Below are 20232 nucleotides of genomic sequence, written 5' to 3' on the forward strand. Positions count from 1 at the left end.
ATTTAGTCTGGCCTGCAGCTTTCTCTTCACCAGGTGCCGTCATAGGCAAAGCCACCCTCTCATGTCACGCGGCCTGTGGCCTTCTGGAAATGAACCCTGTAGCTTCCTCTGCAGAAAGAAAGGCAGGAGATGCCTCCCCCCACCACCCGGGCCCGCATCTCAAAAATCTTGGTGCTAAATAGACGGGAAGGCAGGGAGAGTAACATGGATGTAACGATCGGTTCGTTGCCTCTCATGGACGCCCCAGTTGGGCACCTGGCCTGCAACCCAGGCGTGTGCCGTGACTGGGAATCGAACCGGCGACCTTTCGCTTTCTGGGATGACGCCCAGCCCACAGAGCCACGCTGGCCAAGGCTGTTACAACAGTTCTTGATCTTCAACTAAAAAGCACAACAACACAGTTTAAAAGACAACAACGATGGAAACCACTGTGAGCCTGCGTCCGATGGGGAATGCAAGGACCTCATGCTCCTGCCAGCAAACGCAGCCATGGGCGGGAGACATGGCCTCTGGCAGTTACGTGGGTGCACAGCCGGAAGGCCCCCCACCCGCCCTGCTCCTGAGTCTTGGCACCCTGACACCTGGTCTGCTTTCACTGGGAACCACCCCTTGAACCCCGACTGCACTGCACACAGGCCTCGTCTCAGCCTCTGGGGCCCAACTCCCAAGGCTGTGGTCACAGAGGAGAGAGAAATAATAAAACGGGGGGTGCTCCTCTACATCGGGGTGCGCAGACCGGCTCCCACCTGCGGCTTCCTTGTGTAGGCCCGTGAGCTGCAAGGGGCACTGACCGTTTTAAATGGTTGGGAAGAAAACCAAAACACTTGTAGTTCGAGACCCATGACGCGGCCGTCCAGTTCCAGGGTGTGTGAATGAAGTTGTATCGGCCGAGACGGGCTGGCCCACAAAGCCTCGGGGTGCCCTTCCCCAGCGTGACCCAAAGGACCGTTCTCACGGATGAACTGCACGGTGACCTACCCAAGGCTCTAACCAAACCGTAAAGCAAGACCCCAGTGCTCTACACACAGGAGACCTCCCTCAACGTGGGCCCAAGGCACCGGACGCTCCCGTTGCCCGAGGCCTGAATTCACACCCCATCGACACATCTGTAAGGGAGAGACCTGTCTCCTCTTCCCTCTCAAAGTGAGAAGCTGCAAGGGCATTTCCGCGGATCCTCACTGAGGGCGCGGCTGCTCCGGAAAAGGCTGATGGGTCCCCCAGCACATTGAACATGGCGTGTCCTCACCGCCCACAGTTCCCCTCCCCGCCAGGGGCACGCACAGGAGAAATGAAGGTGGTCACCAACACACACACTCACAGCAGAGCGTCGCAACGACCAGAAAGGTAACCACACCACCCCTGGGCACCAGCTGATGGACACACCTAGTGGGGTATGAACACGTCATGGAATATTGTCTGGATGCCCCTAAGGATTTATGCTACAGCTGGGATGAACCGTGAAAAGATGATTCTACGAGAAAGCCAGGCAAAGAAGGCTTAAGGTGTCATATACGCTTTTGTTTTTATTAATGCACTCTACCGTTCCGATATTCAAGTGAAGTATCAAACTTCTTAAGACATAGTCGTAAGGCAGGTTTTTGCCTTTGTGAAGAAAACTGCTATATATTGGTTTTTAAACAAACCAAAAAAGGAGACCTGAGATTCTTTCTTTCATTAACATATAGGTGCATCATTTTAGTTCCGATTGGGTCTTTGAGAACAATAAAGCAAAACCAAAACAAAACAAAACAAAAAAAACGCTCCCAGATTGTCACCTTAATCTTGTAAAATTACAACCATCCTGTGGAAAATTTTAATTAAAAAAAAAAATAACTGAACTACCATGAAACACAAAAATAAATAATAAACTCAAACCCTAAAATCCTACCTGCCACACCATAATAACATTTGTAGAACACACACACACACACACACACACACACACACATTTGGGGCGGAGGTCAAGCATCTGTTCAAATTAGGGGGTTGGCTGCCTCCTTCATGGTTGGGTACATGTGCTTGCTTGTTTCACTCTTCTGGAAACCTTATCCACTCACTAGGTTTCTACAGGCTAATCTCTGTTTTCCTAACGGTTTCAAGGTTAACTAGCACATCAAAATAGACACAAATAGTATTAAGAAACCAAGAAAGCATAAAATTAGGAAAGAGGAGCCAAATGAAATCTATATGCGTGTGCTCAATGGCAATGCATTTTTTGGTTTAATTTTAATCCCGAAAATAATAACCCTTTTCAAACAGAAGGCATCCAACGGAGGCGAAACGCAGTTCTGCCTCCGAAGCAGACTGCAGGTGGACAGAGACCGAGGAGCTAGCTAGCAGGCGCTTACCTTCACGGGGACGTCATCTGTGGACACTCGGACCAGCGGGCTCCCCAGCATGCGAGCGTGTACCCACAAAACGCCTACCTGCTGATAAACGGAGATGCTGGTTAACACAGATATAGTTTTACTTGCAAAGCGAACACCTCAAAGTATCTGAGGGCTATCTCGAAGGACTGTACCGTATGCCGTAGGTACTCCCAGCTACACAGCACCCCCACGCCCAGAAGAGAAATCATGCCGTCGAGAAACCTCACAGATTGCGCCGGGAGGTGTTGGTAAGAGTTAACGACGGCTTGTTTGTGTGTTCCGATCCGCTCGGGATGCACCGCGTGCACAAAAAACCACACACGCCGCATCCAAATCGCCGTTCTGCTCCGGCTCCCCTCAAAGGCAGCTGAAACGCACCCACGCATCTCGACTTTCCAGGCTCGGACTCACACCCTTGCATTCCGCAGGGCTCCCGTCCGCCCCGATGGGTGAAGAGGGCAGGCTTGCACCTCACCGTGACCATCCCACCTATCAGAGACCCGGGTTCACTTTTCCCACGGTCCGCACACGGCGGAGTCAGCCAGCATGGCCGCACACGTCTGGACCTTCCTCCGTAAACGTCTCTGCTTGGGAGTGAATCCGGCCCCCTGAAGTTTCGATCATCCACGATTAGCCACAAGCTGGGCAACTTAATAAAGTCCTGGCCGCGTAGCTCCGTTGGTCAGAGCATCACCCCCAATACGCCAGGGTTGTGGGTTTAATCCCCAGTCTGGGCACATGCAAGAAGCATCCAACGATGCATCAGTAAGTGCAACAACAAATTGAGGTTTCTGTCTCCCCCTTCCTCCCTCTCTAAAATCAACAATACATTTTCAAAATTTTTATTTATTTATTTTTACAGAGAGGGGAAGGGAAGGAGAAAGAGTGAGAGAGAAACATCCACGTGTGGTTGCCTCTCACACGCCCCCTACTGGGGACCTGGCCTGCAACCGAGGCATGTGCCCTGACTGGGAATCGAACCAGTGACCCTTTGTTTCACAGGCCCGTGCTCAATCCACTGAGCTACACCAGCCAGGGCTAAAATCAACAATATTTTTAAAAACACTTAAAAAAAAAAAAAAGAAATGAAACGCCCGCCCTTTTCTCCAAATTCTTGTGTGGCAGTTTTAAAGTGATAAAAAAAAAAAGAAAAGAAAAAGTTACTCCTGATCTAGCTATCCTCTTAGGTTGCTTTTGTTTTAGGTGGAGCAGAACCATAGAAATGAAGATCACATGGAGGGTTAGCAACAGGGGAGTGGGAGATGGAGAAGAGGGGAGAAGGCACAGAGAATAAGTAGCATAGACGGTAGGTAGAAAATAGACAGGGGGGAGGGCAAGAATAGTATGGGAAATATAGAATCTAAAGAACTTGAGAGCCGTGGTCATAAACTAAAGGGGGGAATAGTGGGGGTGTGCAGGATGGAGGGGAATAGAACTGTAATGGCATAATAAATAAAATATATTTTAAAAAAGAAAAAAGTTACGAGGCTTTAATATAATTCAAAACCACGGGCGAAGCTATGAATGCAGGTGTCTCTCGTGAGTGTAATTACACGGAAGCCGTAACAGGTTTGAAGGCGGTGCAGTGTACTCCCCCCAAGTCACGCTGCTTGAACAAAAGGAGGCGAAAGGGTCCCACCCCAGGAGGGCTCAGGGTAGTAATTTCAAAGGAAAACATCATAAGGATATATGTAGTAAAAGAAACCACCAGGATTATTCAAAGGAGAAAAAAAAAAATCTACCCCCTGGGGGGCGGGGGAAAATGATGTTTAGACGACATTTGTCTACAACTGTTGGAGTCAAAACGGAAAGGAACTAGAGTAAAAGCAGTCACAAGGGAACGTTGATTTTGCTTATAAACTGCAAGTACATGTCATCATGAAAAAAGCTGTGTTGTTGGAGCTGCCATGGCACCGGGCTCCTTCCAGTAACCTGCAACGCACAGCAGAAGGCTGCTTGCAGGGCTGGGCTGCGAAGCGCCCCGGGGCGGGGGTGGGGGGGTGGGGGGTGGGGGAACCGGCCTCCCGGACCGAATGCTAAATCCCGCCCGGTGTCCAAATATCAGCAGCTGTCACGACAATAAGCTTCAAATTGAAGCTCGAAAATGAAACCATTAAAATGCATAATAACTCAATCAGTAATTAATACAGAAACAGCTCTCATGACAAGCTGTTCACACACACACACAGCTTTAGAATCAAATTCTCATTCTTTGGTCCAGAACCAGATGGCCACCCACTAACGAAGAGTCTTGCAGTGGGAGATTATCTTTTCTATATGTTGTCAAACTCAGTAAGTGTAATTAACATCCTCTATGTGTTATCAATGCCAAAAAAAATGAGAAATGTGACTTTGGTTAATAACATTCTTCTGGTTATGCAACATGTCGAAATTAATTCGTTTATTACTAGAAACAATGAATTAAAATGAGAGCCCTGGCTGGGTAGCTCAGTTGGTTGGAGCCTTGTCCAATACACCAAAAGGTTGCGGGTTTGATTCCCACTCGCGGTGTGCACCTAGGTTGCGGGATTGATCCCTAATCAGGGTGTTTACGGGAGGCAAACGGGTCAATGTCTTCCCCTCTCCTCTTGTCCTTCTTTCTCTCTCTAAAACCAATTTTTAAAAAAGATCCTTGGGTGAGGATCAAAAAACAAGAAGAGCCCTGGCTGGTGTGGCTCAGTGGACTGAGTGCCAGCCTGTGAACCAAAGGGTTGACGGTTTGATTCCCAGTCAGGGCACAGGCCTGGGTTGCAAGCCAGGTTCCCACTGGGGGGCACGTGAGCAACAACCACACGTTGATGTTTCTCTCCCTCTCTTTCTCCCTTTTCTCCCCTCTCTAAAAATAAATAAGATCTTTAAAAAAATGAATTAAAATGAGAAATCTGACCTTCCGGCCATCACCGATTTCCCGCTCATGATTACCCAAACAGAACCATTATCCCACAAAGAGTGCTGGCAAAAAGGTGATGGACTGCAAAGTACTGGTAAGACGGGCAAACAGCACTCACAAATGCAATCCATTCCTCATTCTTAGAAAGACACGGCACGCCAGCAGGCCCCAGTTTCTGGTGGCTGTCAGCGTGTGGCACAGTGTGGCACAGACACACTCTGGCAGGGCTTCCGGGGTCGTGTGCCACACACACACACACACACACTAAACACACTCACACTAACGAAAACTGATGAGCCCAAAGCAGGCTCTCAGTAAATTTACAGTTTTGTGTTGGGCCAGCTTCCTAGCCATGCTGGGCCCCAGCTGGGCCCCCCTGGGAGGTGGGACCCCCCTGATACATTACCAGTGTTGTGCAGTTGCCTGCCTTTCACCCCGTCTAGTTCCATCCGGTTCCAGAGGGGCTGCGTCCCTCCAAAGGCAGCCCGCGCCCATCCGCATGGGCACCAGGACGTGAGCAGGCCATTTTCCATCCCTCGGGGCGAGAGCTCCAGGAGGAACGCCTCTGCTCACCTTTGCCCTCCGGTCCTGGACTCAGAGATGCAACCAGGTCAGGAGAAGGCAGGCCCAGCTGGAACGAGCTGCGGCCTGGGAAGGCAAGGGAGCTGGGGACCAAGGGGACGGAGCCGGGGACCGGCCAGCGACAGAAAGCTGGAGGAGATGACGATTCACTCACTGTTTCTCTATATGGGGCAAATCACTCACCCTCCTGCTCAGCACCTTGTGGAAGTTCCGTACCTCAGGCAACCAGGCACCGGAATTTTTTCTTTTTTGCCTTCAGCTCTGGCGGTCATTCCAACCCCCACCCCTGGTGGTTTCTAGCACCGACTCTGAGTTTGGAGTTGCTGGTTGGACTCATCGCGTCCACGGGAGTCGACAGTGGTTGCCCACGTACCTTCTGACACTGAAGTTTGTCAGTGACTCACACACGCAACCCCTAAGAAAAGCTTTGGATTATCACTGTGCGTCCCTATTTAAACACGGGGGTTCCCTACCAGGGGGGACAAGGGCGCCCTTCACCCCAGGGGACGTTCCGTAAGGTCTGCAGACATTTCCGGTGGTCACACTGGAGTGGGGGACAGTACCCCCTCGAGTTGGGTAGTGACAGGGAACGCCACCAACCAGGGAATGACAACACACCAATCGGTCCCCAAATGTCAACATGAAGAAACTGCAATACAGCAGCGGTGACCAGCCCTGAGTTCGCCTCTTCACACCCCTCACCTCACTTGTATTGTGAAATACCAGGTGAGCTGACACTCTCACACACGCCTTAGCCCCAGGAAGAAGAGTGTGTCAGGGACCCAGTCATACACTGTCCTAACGCTTCCGTCCTTCTGGGCTGCCCCAGTGTAGAAAGCACAGACCCGTCACGAATCGCCGGGTCAGAGGAACAAACAGGGACTTCCATCAACTGTCACTGAAAGGCTTCACGACGTAAATATCCATGCCAGCACTTGCTAAAATAGAATCAGGTCCGTGTACTACAATTCCCCATGGAGAGGTCAGCATGGCGCGGAGTCCTCCGGTCCACGGCCTGCACCCCTTGCTGTCCATGTCAGGGGGGCCCACCACGTGGATGGTGCAGCCCCGTCAAGCCATCCCTGGCGGACGCACTGTCTGCGACACACAAGAGAGACACCCCCGAGAGAGAGGCTTCCAGTCGGTCGGGGGGAGGCTGCCAGGGCACGTCCTTCCAGCCTGTCCACACACCTGTCCGCACGCCACCTGGACGTGGTTCTGAAGCCGAACAGCAGCTGGAACCCCGGGTTCAATCGAGTGATTAACAGCCAATACTGTGGGTGATCATTGACACTGATGCTTACTGTCTGCCTGGCTCTGTCCTCGGTACTCTTGACCTCTGTTCCATCCTCCCCAGAACTGGAAGAACCCTGCCCTCCAGAATGTCTCCATGTGTTTTCCCGGGGACGCCCCAGGCACGCCCCCCCAGCCTGGGGCACACTCAGGGGTGATCCGTGACCACATCGCTGTCCATTTCCTCCCGGCTCAGAGCCTCGGGCAAGCACGCCTTTCTGGAAGGCCCTTCTTCCGGTCGCCCCTCCCTGTGTTCAGGCATCTGCAGACAACCGCTTTCCAAGCTCAGCCTGCGATGGTTTGCCCAACTTTCCGAATGCATCGGAGTGTCCCAGTCACTCACTTAGGCGCCAAGAAACACAGGTTTCCCTGCAGCGAGACGACGGATTCTGCAACAGAACCCCGACTGACACTGGGTACCTAAAATCTAAGGTGATGGGACCTCGCTGGAGTGGATGCAAGTGTGCCCAGCGCGTGGTGACTTCTCAAAATACACAGTGCTGTTCACATCGGATGAGCCCAGGAGGTGGGGCCGTGCTCGCTGAGCTTCCGTCCATCCCTGTGGTGGGAATTAAAGTCAGGCCACCCCTCTCCGGCCTTCACACACAGCCATCTAGGAAACGGGGGCCAGGGGGAGGGGACGGTCTCGGCGCACTGATGGTGTCCTCACATCTCATCCCCGCAACTTTTCACAACCTGTGCCCAATAAAATCTGTTTAATGAACCTGCAGGGACTGTTGAAAAAGCCCACAAACGTGGGCAGAGTGCTCAACAGTCGTGAATGTGCTTGTCGACAAGACTTAGAGTTTAACCCACGGGCAAGTTGGCAACCTTGTTCTTAAAGGGCCAGAGAGTAAATACGTTCCGGTTTGGTGGGACACCTCAGTCCCTGTCCCTCGAGTCCTCCTTCGTAGACAGGACCAGTCCAGGACGATCCATAACTCAACAGGGGCATCTGTGTTCCAAAGAAACTTATCACGGTGAACAATGAAATTATAGGTTCACAGAATTTCCACGCATCCTGACCTTTTGAACCGTTGAAAAATGAACACTACACCCTTAGCTTGTTGGCTGTGCAGACGCCGGCGTGAGGCTGGATCTGGCCTTGCGGAGACTCTGTCCGCCACGTCTTGTGCTGAGACACCGTGAGCCAGGGCCCGATCCCCTTTCTGCTCCCAAGTGTGACTCAAAAACGAACCTTCAGCAAACCACTAGGCTTGTTCCTCAAGAAATGAAACACAGACTTACCACCTGCTCCGTCACTCCCTCTTCTCAGACTGTGCCCAAACAAATGGAAAGAGGGTCCCACACGGATATTTGCACCACGGTTCAGAGTAACATCATTCTCAAGGGCCAAAAGACAGAAACAAGCCAGATATCCACCAACAGACGAAAGCACACACAAAGTGCAGGGTGTGTGTGTGTGTGCGCACATGCGTGATGGAATATTACTTCCCCGTGAAGAAGAATGAACTTCTGCCCTGGCTGGTGTGGCTCCGTGGATTGAGCGCGGGCTGCAAACCCAAGGGTCGTCGGTTTGATTCCTACATCAGGGCACATGCCTGGGTTGCGGGCCAGGTCCCCAGTGGGGGCCACACATTGATGTTTCCCCTTTCTCTATCTCCCTCCCTTCCCTTCTGTCCAAAAATAAAAATAAAATCTTAAAAAAAAAAAAAAAGAATGACCTTCTGGCACCAGCTGCCATGTGGATAAACCCTGAAAACCCTAAGACAGGAAAGCCCCATCATGTACAATCCCAGTTATTTGAAGAACTGAGAGCCGATCGATTCAGAGACAGGAGGCGGAGTGGCAAGAGCCGGGGGCCTCAGGAAGGGGGAGGGGTGGGGCAAAGACGAGAGTCCTTACTTTATGGGGACAGAGTTGTCACCGGGGCAGATGACAACCTTCCTGGAGGCGAACGGCGAACGTACTCACTGCCCGTGAAATGCACGGCTAAAGATGGTGTAGAACGGTGAACTTCACCTGCATTTCACTGGGGGGACAGCCGAAGAAAACGAACCTTCGGCACCAGCGTATTTCTTATAAAGAGCCTGCTGTTGGTTACAGAAAAAACTCAGAAAGATAGTTCAAATGGGCATTGGCCAATAATTCATCTGCAGCCAGCAAACCAAGAAGGAACACCTGCTTTCTTCCCGCAAGCCAGTTCCAACCTTTATCTGTGAAATGCAGAATGTATTAGAAAAATCTCCCATTCACAGGAGATCCCCGTAGATTCTCTCTCAGGGGCAGACGGGCCTTCCCTAGAAACCATCTCAGTCAGCACCCCCGCTGTTGCTGGAGTGTCCGCGCGTGAGTCAAACCTACAAACCCGTACGCCCGCTTCTGACCTTGGAGAAGTCAGCCACACAGACGCAGAAGGACCCATTCTGGTGAATTAAATGCGTACTGATCTTTGTGGCTGGGAAATGGGACCATGTTTTTGCAAAATCGAGGTTCATCGTAAAAGTCATTAAAAAAAACCCCAAAACACACGCAGCCGTGACATGCTATTGAGGACTCTGTGCCAGCGGCTGTCAGTAGAACCCAAGAAGAACCGGTCGGCAGACCCACGGCCTCTGCTCCCCACCCTCCAAGGAAAGCCGCCAAGTCAGGAAGAAGGAAACATCAGCATAGTCCTTCGTGGAAGCTGTTTTCCTTAGTTAAAAAAAAAAAAAAAAAAAAAAAAGAGAGAGAGAAAAAAAAGGAGGGGGGAGGGGAGGAGTTGATAGCATGATATGACTGCATTTTCTCTGGTTCCAGCCAGCAGGCAAATGGAATTCTCACCTACAAGCTTGGAAATCTCTCGGAACATACAAGCCGGTATCAAATGACTCAAAAGATTCACTGATGAAACCTTTTTTAACTGTTTCATCCTCACTCGAAGAGACTATGTTTACTTTGATTTGAGAGAGGGAGGAATGGAGGGGGAAAGGAGAGAGAGGGAGGGAGTGAGGGAGGGAGAGGGGGAGGGGCGGGGGGGGGAGGGAGAGAGACATTGACCACTTAATCCATATCCACACCCCGACTGGGGATTGAACCCACGACCTGTGAGTGTACTCGGACCCGGAGATCAAACCTGCAAGCTTTCTGTGCCTGGGACAGGGCTTCAAACAACTAGGCTACCAGGCCTGAGTGAAACCTCTGGGTAAACACAGGGGTCGGGGATGGGAGATGGAACCAATTTTTAAAAACTACGTCCCGCCGATCCTTTGGCTGTAAGTCCGCCTCCCCTTCCCATCCGCACCTTCCAGGACTCGCTCAAACTCATGTCCTCCACGAGGTCAGGAAGCCGAGCCTTCCTGACCCAAATGCAAGACCAAACAACCTTACATTGACGTCCTCCAGGGGTTGCCAACTGGGCGGCGCTGCTGCCCCTCCCCCCAGGGGTTACAACCAGCAACACCTGGTGGTTCTAACTGCTGGGGTGGGGGCAGGGGTGCTGCTCACCACCCGAGACACAGCCAGCTCCCAGGTTCAGAACGAACGCTGGGCCGGTGGACTGCCCGGCTCTGCCTGTACCCAGTTCTCATGCTCTACACACGTGTAACCGCATTCTCCCCCTGTTCCGCTGTCTGCAACATACCTTCCTTCTGCCGCAGGAGCCCCAGCTTGCTTGTCCTTTCCCTGATTCAGAGTCTCTGCACATTATTCCTGTATCACAGCAGGGGGCATGACTCACGGGGGGTGGGGGGCAATTTAGAAAGGTTAACGACTCTATCTTCTAAAGCTACTGCCCTAAAAATAAACTCCCGCACTCCCTGACCATTGGCTGGGCATCGTTCCTTGAAGCTAAAGGTCGTGGGTTCGATTTCCGGTTAGGGCACGTGCCTGGTGTGCAAGTTCAATCCCTCGTAGGGGCACATTTGAGAGGCAACTGATCTGTGAGTTTCTCTCCCTCTCTTTCTCCACCCCTTCCCCTCTCTCTAAAAATAAAATAACTAACAAAGCTTAAAAACAACAACAACAACGACACAGAACACCTCTCAGGCCCCTCCCTCTCTCTTGGTCTCTCCACAGATAATTCCCAGTGGGAAACAAATAGATTCTCCCAGAATTTAGTAGATGACAATACTACAGATGTGCCACGTACGTTTTATTAACTACACGCCTGCTACTACTCCTGATGCACTGCAATTACCACAAAAACAGCCCAAGGATGGTCTGAGTCTTGTGGATACCAATGCACCTGACCTTGTGGGTCACCTGGAGGGCACTGCACGTGGGCCTCATGATGCTACTACCACAGGTGTGTTCTCTGAGCAGGCTCTGAGGAGTGGAGCAAAGGGCCACCTGCTCAGATGCCCTCAGACAGGGTGGGCCATCACGAGACAGCCATCTCCAAGGCGGTGGGCTGATCACCCCTGGCGTGACGTCCTCACCATGCTTGCCACAAGAAGCAGTGCCTGCCACACACGGCAACACAAGCTGCATCAGCCAAAAGCTCGTTCTTCCAGCTAAAAACACGGTGCCTTGTACAGTGTCTTGGACCTGCTCTCTGGTGCCCCCACTGTACCATGACTCCTGAGGGTTTTTTTAAATCCTCAACGGAGGGTGTCTGTTAATTCTGGAGAAAGAGGAGGGGCAGGGAGAGAAACACTGACTGGTTGCCTCCCATACGCGCCTGGGCCTGGGATGGAATCCACAATGTAGGCATGGGCCCAGACCAGGAAACACGTCCTCCACCTTTTGGGGTACAGGCTGATGCTACAACTGAGACACACCGGCCAGGGCCCTACGAGATATTAACAGCTCAATTAGCTGCTATGGTATCATAAGGATAAAGTCCACTTTGAAGTGCTTGTGCTAAGCAGTTCTGCTCACAAGTGCCCCCCCCAGGGGTGCAAAGTTCACTCTAAATGTGAGCAAATGGCTCACCATTACCATACACTGGACCATGGCACAGCAGGGTTCGGTGTGTATACTCTGTATGTACCTGCTCCTGATCTCTGCACGCAGAAAGCTCCAGGTAACAATATCATCCTCGCCAGATAGAAATGTAACACGTCCGACCGGACACACTGGGTGAAAATAACAACGCAAAGATTCCTGGGCCAGGCTTAGTAACAACCAGAGTGTTCCATTAGCATACATTGTAACAACACTGCCACAGAAAGGAAACAGTCCGGGTTTGCCTCACTGGCTCAGAACTCCTTATGCAAACAACACCGGAGCCTCCTCATGAATCAGCCGAGCAGGTCCCACATCCCTACTGATGGGCTCAACTGGCACTGTTATAAACATTCAGTAGCTGCAACTCGACCCCGCCCCCGCCCAGGGGAAAGCATGGCATTTGCTAATTTCCACACGATGCGGGGGGGGGAGGGAATCAATTTCTCTTTATAATCTTTCTCATTACCAATGGTACCCGAAGTTGTTTTTCTCAACCAAGTGGGATTGCTTAAAGGGAAATGGTGTTTTCCATCTTCCTCGAAAACAGACAAGAATTTGAATGGATTTTAGCTTTCTAATTACATGGCCAAAGATTATAAAATAATCCAAATACTCCATAATAACACATGAAAATAGTCCATCGATATGTCAACACTTTTAAGAGACTCCTCTTTGGGTGGGTTGGTGGTGGGGGGGGGCGTGTATAACAGCGTTAGGATCTGCTCTTTGGTAAACAGGGCCAAACTTGAAACACCGTAAAATGCAATAAAAATGCAAGTGTCAAAGGTGATTTCTTTCTTTCTTTTTAAAAATAATTATTTATTGATTTTAAAGGGCAAGAGGAAAGGGGTGGAGGGAGAGAGAAAGACATCGATCTGTTGTCCCCCTTATTTACGCACCCTCTTTCAACTGGCTTCACGGCAAATTTTTGATTACATGCCCATAACATCTCTCTCACTCCATCATCAATTCAAAACAGAGTAATAATCACAAGTGGGTCTTTCCTGTCTGAGGTCATTTTGGAGGCAGGCAGGCAATTATCAGAAGTTCTACCAGACGCCCAAACAGGCCCAGACACAAGCTTGCGGGGCGGGTCTCGGAACGCCAGGGTATTGGCGGGTGGCTTGCACACTTTGCTGCCGAACGCCTTGCACGAGGACCCAGCCTGGCGCAGGCTGCCTTACGCATCCAATGGGGTGACAGCCCAATACCTGGGCCACCCTGCCAGCCGGCTGCCACGGGAGATGAGTGCCCACGGTGCTATGCACCGGCTTTGCGCCGCTCATGACGGCAGCGGGACCCTGAACGAGGACCGTAGTAGCCCTGACTGTTCTATCACTGTCACGCTACATCTCCTTCCAGAGAATCACGTCCTGCCCTTAGATGTTCGACTGCCCCCTGAAGATCCAATTCAGCCGCACGCACGATCGGCAGGGGTAAATCGAGCCCTGCTGGACCAACAGGAACACGGGGGCCACCTCAAGTGCTATGGGGAACGCACTGAAAACCCACCCAGAAGATGGGTGGGCATTGAGAGAAACAACTCGTTTTACAGGACAGAAATTTGTGCGTCATCTTTACCAAAGCACTTTTGTCGTTGTCTTGTGCATTCAGCTGGGTAGTGCCAGGAGGAGGCCGAGTCTGTGGCGGGGGCGGGGAAGGCATCTGAGTCCTAGAAGATGCCCGGCACGAAAGGAATACGGTTATTTCTCCCTGGGCGAGCTCCGTGACTCACCTGGTCGGAAATCCTTCACCCCAGCCCTGCCTACGCTTTTCCCTTCTCAACAGACTTCCAAGCAAAAATACACACGCGTCCCTGAGAAGCCACTACATCTGTTATGTTGGAAAACAACAGACATTCCGCCCCCAAATTATCACAGCATTTGTTTTTACCAACCATCAGTAATTCCCCTCCCCTTTCACTTCAAAGTTTGGAACGCTTTCTTAGGAGAATAATGAAAAAAGGAAAGATACTGAAACATTCTAAAAAGAGAACCGGAATGGCTATTTGCAAAGTTTCCTGCGTGATGTTATAAAACAGGGAAGGAGAGTGGGAACAGCTGATGTGAAGTTTGAGCGATCACAGCCACAGAGAAAACACACAATGTTCCCCTTGCGAGGCAGCGGCCCCATGCCTCAGACACAGCACACAGCTGGTCTCATGAAGAGGCAGTCAGTGAACTCATCTGCACAGTCGAACGTGTTACGCAGGCCCCGGGAGGGTGGCTCAGTTGGCTGGAGCGCCATTCCTGCATCAAGAGGTTGCAGGTTTGATCCCCGGTCAGGAGGCAGCTGACTGATATTTCTCTCTCACATACATGCCTGTCTCTCTCTCTCTCTCTCTCTGTCCCCAACCCCTCTCTCAGAAAGCAATGAAAACATGCCCTTGGGGAAGCAGAAAAAAACCCCACATAGGTCAGGCACGCACACCCATGAACACACACACACACACACACACACACACATCTGCTGGAAACACCAAACTTTGGCTAATGACAAGCAGAAAATAACAAGCCTGCCAATTTGCAGTTTCCACTTTCAGAACATCCTTTATTGGCTAACGAGAGAATCCGTGTTTTCTACAACTGTCATTCTGTAACAACGCTACCCTCTGTCATTCTGTAACAGCGCTACCCTCTAATACGCATCCTAGGAACTAGGAGATGGGAGACATTCACGCAGCCTCGCGACATTCAAGCACGCCCCACCCTTGTCAACAGGCACTCACCACTCTCTCGCCCACGGCACCTTTCGGGAAAGGCGGTCGAAGACTTCACAGCACGTGCACCTGTGAGTGTAACCTTAGCCATTGCTCGGCCACCGCGCCTCCCTGCTTCTGGGCTTGGTCCTCACAGACTGCGGAGCCCAAACACGCAAGACCCCGAGGAGTCTGGCTAACATTGGCACACCCTGTACCAGGGGACATCGGATATGGCCCATGTGGAGAAAACGCCAGCATCACAATCTTTAAAAGAACACGCCGTTAGCCCTGGCCGGTGTGGCTCAGGGGACTCAGTGCCAGCCTGGGAACCGAAAGGTCGCTGGTTCGATTCCCAGTCAGGGCATCTGCCTGGGGTTGCATGTCAGGTCTCCAGTAGGGGGCGTGCAAGAGGCAACGGATTGGTGTATCTCTCACACACACCGATGTTTCTCTCCATCTCTTTCTCTCTCCCTTCCCCTTTCTCCAATAATAAATAAATAAATAGCGAAACAAAGAAAGGTATTTTAAGTGATTTCAGTGAAACGTACAAAGTGCAACATTCAAAGAAGGCTATGAGATATGCCTTTTAGTGTGGATGATGTCCGAGTCACAGAAAGAGAGAGACATGCGGACGACTGCCAAGTTAAGAGGAAGTATGCCACCTCACATCACAATCCAAGAATTGGGGAAAAAAAGAAAGAAGAATGAAACAAGGAGCTTTGTTCTCTCAGTGCAGTTGACCGTGACCACGGGTGCCATTTGCAGGGGCTGGATGTAAACGGCCCACCCCGCGTGGCAATACCAGACAGCCTTTCGGCGAAGCCATTTGGTCTTTGCCCGAGTGTGGTCCAGGCACAAGCCGGAAGCCTCCCCCAGTGTGTGCCGCAAGTTACCAGTAAGCGCTGGTGCATGATGACAGCAGACCAGGACATGCCTGTTCCAAAGCTGAACATGCTCCTTGGACATGCATGCACAGACATGTACACCCAAGCACACCAAAACTCTGGCGGGGAGGAGCTTCTAGGGCCGGCTTCAGGGGTGGTACTGTGTTCTCACGCTTAACTTTACTTTTCCAAATTGCTCACGGCACATGCTTTTTACAATCAGCAAAGACTTATGCAAACCCTGGCAAGCTAAGAACAATCGCTCATTCCTCACCTGTGAGATAAATAGGAAAGCTATTCAGTGACGTCCTCGTTTTCCAAGCACGCCCATGACGGCGTGCCTTACCCAGAGCGCCGGGCTGGGACGTCCTTCCCTCCTCTAGGTGGGCGGACACTCTGCCACCACCTCCCTGTGTCCTCTGTGAAGCTTTCAGATGCCGACGTCTAGAAACAGCGCATTAAATATGCATAGTTGATATTCGCTGCTTCTGAAACTGCGGAGAGGGGAAGAGCGCTTCCCAAGGCCTGCACTTGACCTTCTTGCGGAATTAACCAAGACAGACTGTTCTGGAAATTGGCCGGCAGTGACCGGCTGACAGCTGCCCGCTGGGCTGGCCCTGCCTCCCTCCCCCGCAGGCCCAGGGCCTCTCGGCTTCGTCCGCTTCATCTTGTTCCCCGCATTCTGCACAAACCCCAGGTGTCCAGTGGCCCCAAACCTGCTTTATGTTCTCACAGTTGGAAACTGTGGCCAAAGGTGGGCTTCGCCTACCTGGGCCAATCCCCACACCACCTCTCCAAAAGTGGGAATTGCAGAGGCTGCACCCTGGGGAGGGCACCTGAGGAGGGCTGGCCCTGGGTTACAATAACTGCATCCACATGCCAAGAAAAAGCTCTTCGTCCCCAAACTCGTCTACCCCTGTTTAAGCATGTCACAACCTCAGCCCCACGTGAGGGACAGTCTGCAAAACTCAGAACCGGGATTCCTTCACCCACTCAGGGCCAGGAAGCACAGAGGGCAACTGAGACGCCAGGCCAGCCCACAGGAAACAAAGGGACAAAGTGGTGATGGGGACACACCATCCCCCCATGGTGTGCCCTGCATGTGCGATTCTGGAACAGCCCTAGGATGTCCTTGATAAAACACACGACATCGCAGAAAGCCTAAACTACGGTTAATCAAACTTAAAACAACATCACGTGCCCTTTGTAACGAGTCCCCAATCCGCCCAGTGCTTCTGATGAACTCAGCACCTGTGGGCAGGTGTCCGCCATCCTGCAAGGCGGCCAGACTGTGACGACCAGAAACCGGCGCAGGGCGGCGGGACCTGAGAGCTTCCCGGTTGCTCGGTTGCTCCCTTCCCTGCGTAGGAAACCTGCGCACAGAGAAAAACAAACAGACCCCATCTGGCCCAGCAGCTGTTACTGTAACAAAACCAGCAGTAATGAGTTTGTCTGGCTGCAAATCTTCAACCAGTCAGACATTAGGCTTGGCGGCCTGGAATCACACACAGACACACACACTCTCTCTCTTTCTCTGTGTCTCTTACACCATTCTATCAAGTTGCAGCCTTTCTGAAGCAAGCTTGCAAAAACACAGAAGGCCCAGCAAACTAAATGCGTCCATCTTGCCACCACGACAGAGGTGTCTTTCCGTGACAGAAATCTCTTTTCGTATAACCTGGGCCTGGTCGGTAAATCATTGACCTTCCAGACTCACGCAGGTTCAGAAACCAGACTGACTGGTATTTGCCCCCCCCCCCAGACACCAAGCCCTCGGCAAATAACGCGCTCCCCTCGGCTAAACATTTCCATGTCCAAACGGTACAAGCGGTGTCTCTTTTAAACTAGATTAGAAGAAAGTTGCCGCTTAAAGCTGTTGACTTACTAGGACATAAATCCTCCAGGGATTTACTTTACTTTAGCAAATGTTTGACGCAAGGATGCGAAAAGGTGAGCTCTATTTTCCAGCTCCAGGGAAGAGGTCGGGGGTGGGGAAGAAGAGCCCCTTTGTGGCCACAAACTACTTATATGGTCTCACAAAACCGGGTTTTCGAGTCTGTTTCCTTCAAAGCGAAAGTCCGGTTTCGGTCTGGTTCCTGGAGCAGGGCGTGGCGCCGAGGTCCCAGACCCGAGGCTCTGACTCGGGGCTCCTTGGGGGCCGCAATTACCGCGGACAGTCATCCTCCTGTTGTTCTGGAGGGCACTCCTCCAGGACACCCCTCTTTCCTCCAGTTTACCGTGGAAAGCCACCCCCCCAGAGAGAGGGAACCCCAAGGTCACTGGCCTTTTATGGAAGGCTGCCCTGGGAGCCCTGCTGTATTGACACGCACATTTTATTACAAGCAAGGCATGTGGACTGGTGGCATTTCCTCAGCTGCCTGGTAGAAATGTGTAATGGCCAGGAAAATGTGTCACCTGTGTTGGGTGGCCCCCCGGGGGTGCACTGGGGGGGGGGTACATATGATCACCGCCATGAGGGATGGAACTGTGTCCCCTAAAAAAGCCATGTCGATACCCCTAACCCCTCCGACATGGGACGCGATGTGGAAATGGGGTCGCAACAGGTGGAAGTCACCCAGAGGATGTCACAGGGGACTCGGGTGGGCCCCGAAGGCAGCAGGAAGGGAGTCCTGAGGCCGAGTGAGGAGTGACGGGCCACACTGGGCAGAAGGAGAGTTGTCTTGGGCCACCCGTTAAACACACGGTGACAAGTAATCACAAAACCATCTGACCATGTTTCAGGTCAGTGGACGATTCTGCGTTGGGGCGCATGTCACTGGTCAGGGCACGTACAAGAGGTACCAGACGGATGTCCCTCTCACATGGTCATGCTCTCTCTCTCTGTCCCCTCCCTTCACTTCTCTCTGAAAATAAATAAAGCCTCAAAAGGAGAAAGGTAGGCTTATTGAGAAGGGCAGGAAGCAGCTTAAATCATTTAGGGCGTCTGATATGCAAAGGAACCTTCCCGCACCTCGAGATTTTTCAGGCGCAGGGCTCCCTGCTTAGCACACGGAGGCTTCCTGCGTGTCACGACCCCGAGAGCGCCGAGGCCACAGGGACCGATGGCAATTGTGTCAAGATTTAACCGGGACCTCAGCGGGCTTTCACAACTCTCGGGTTCCATGACTCACGTCCAAGTCAGCCAGGACCAGCGATGGGAGAATAGGCAGCTGAAAAAGCCCCGCAGATTTCCCTGACATTTATAAAAGGCGGAACACAGGGCTTGTGATCATTTATGCCGTCTGAAGAGATGTTGACATTCGCTGTGTTGGCATTTGAGGATGGGGGAAAAAAAAAAAGACATCAGGAAGTTTGGTCAACGCTACCCAATACTCGGCATCCACTTGGTGTGAAAGAAATCACGTCCTCACTCTATCTAATTAATCAACCACCAGCTAAAAATACACTGGCCTTCAACTTCAAAGTGTCCATCAAAGCGGCCAGGACGTCTCGGAATAGACAGGAAGGGCTTGTGAAGATGCCATGCCCTGCTGATAACCACTCAGCGGCGTCAGGGACCCAGAGCCCTGGCCCCGAGCGCGGCTGAGAGCCCAGGGCTCGCTCTCCGCACGCGGAAAAGGAACGTGCGGACGCCAGAACAGAGATGCCACCAGCGGTCGGCCCTCCAGGCCTAGAGCGCAAAAAAGGGCGCCTCACCCCACCCCCCCTGCCCCCTGAACCTGCCCCTCCCCGCTTAAAGAAGGGCCCTCTGAGCACGGCGGACGGGGGTGCTAGGCAGGGACATCAGCCCTCCGCCCCAGCCAGTTCCTGGATGCCCGGCTACCCCCCGCTCCACAAGCCAGGTGCTGACGTAAACAGAGGACAGGGGCTGATGTGCAGGGGCCGGCCACCTGGAAGATGGCGGGCTCACGTCTTCCATCCCACATCCAAGTCTCCATGGCAGCGGAGGCTTTTTTTCCTCCCACAAGGAGGGAGAGAGGACAGAACAAAGACATCCAGGGAGAGGCCGGCCCAGTTCCGTACGTGCCGGCGAGCACGGTCCAGCCCGGATGAGGCCAGGGGCGGTCTGCTGTGCGTCACCTCGGCTCCGCGGCAGAAGGTCAGCCCATCTCCTGGAGCTGAGATGCTTGAAGGTCAAAGTCTATCTTTTGAAGTGAGTTGCTAGGATGCTTAGAGGAACACGCTGTTCATCTGCAAGGTACACATTAGTCGGAGCAGCATTTACAGAGACAATGCTGGAAGCTGGGGCAGGGGGGTTCCCATGTTCCACGGCCACGTGAACATCCAGAGGCCACACACAGCCACGAGGGTCTCAGTGCCATCTGGCCCAGGTGTCCCCACCGGTGAGGACAGACCTAGGCTGGGGAAGGCTGCCGGTGGCCACCCTCTAGACTCTGAACCCCCCGACACCTGTCACTGATCTGCTCACTCTCCAGACTCCGACTGTATGCCACCAAAGGTAACGACACAGGACCTTATTCTCCACACAGCGAACCTCTGCTGGTCCCCTGTGCCCGTGTCCCTGGGTCCTCGTGCCCTGGCCGGCTTGTCCCCTCTGCCAAGGAGACCTTCCGCCTTCTCCTCTGGACTGAATGCCAGCTCTCGTTCAAGGCCCTCATCCCTCAGCCTCCTTCACCCCCAGGGCAGAACCACACCCTCCCT

At 52.3% G+C, this 20232-nt stretch overlaps 1 protein-coding gene across 9 annotated transcripts in view; it reads right to left on the reverse strand.

Annotated features, from left to right (window-relative positions):
- The window catches only part of TBL1X (transducin beta like 1 X-linked), a 124300-nt gene that overhangs the window by 38074 nt on the left and 65994 nt on the right, over positions 1-20232 (reverse strand). For 6 of the 9 annotated variants that reach the window (XM_037157572.2, XM_037157570.2, XM_037157574.2 and 3 more), the window contains one exon: positions 2349-2429. The gene's annotated coding sequence lies outside the window, so the exon portion shown is untranslated. The remainder of the gene's footprint in view (positions 1-2348; positions 2430-20232) is intronic. The other 3 variants (XM_037157568.2, XM_053673418.1, XM_053673419.1) reach the window with 1 other exon arrangement.

The sequence above is a fragment of the Artibeus jamaicensis genome, unplaced genomic scaffold (genome assembly GCF_021234435.1).
Source record: "Artibeus jamaicensis isolate MK-2021 breed Jamaican fruit bat unplaced genomic scaffold, CSHL_Jam_final contig_859, whole genome shotgun sequence".
Taxonomy (NCBI): domain Eukaryota; kingdom Metazoa; phylum Chordata; class Mammalia; order Chiroptera; family Phyllostomidae; genus Artibeus; species Artibeus jamaicensis.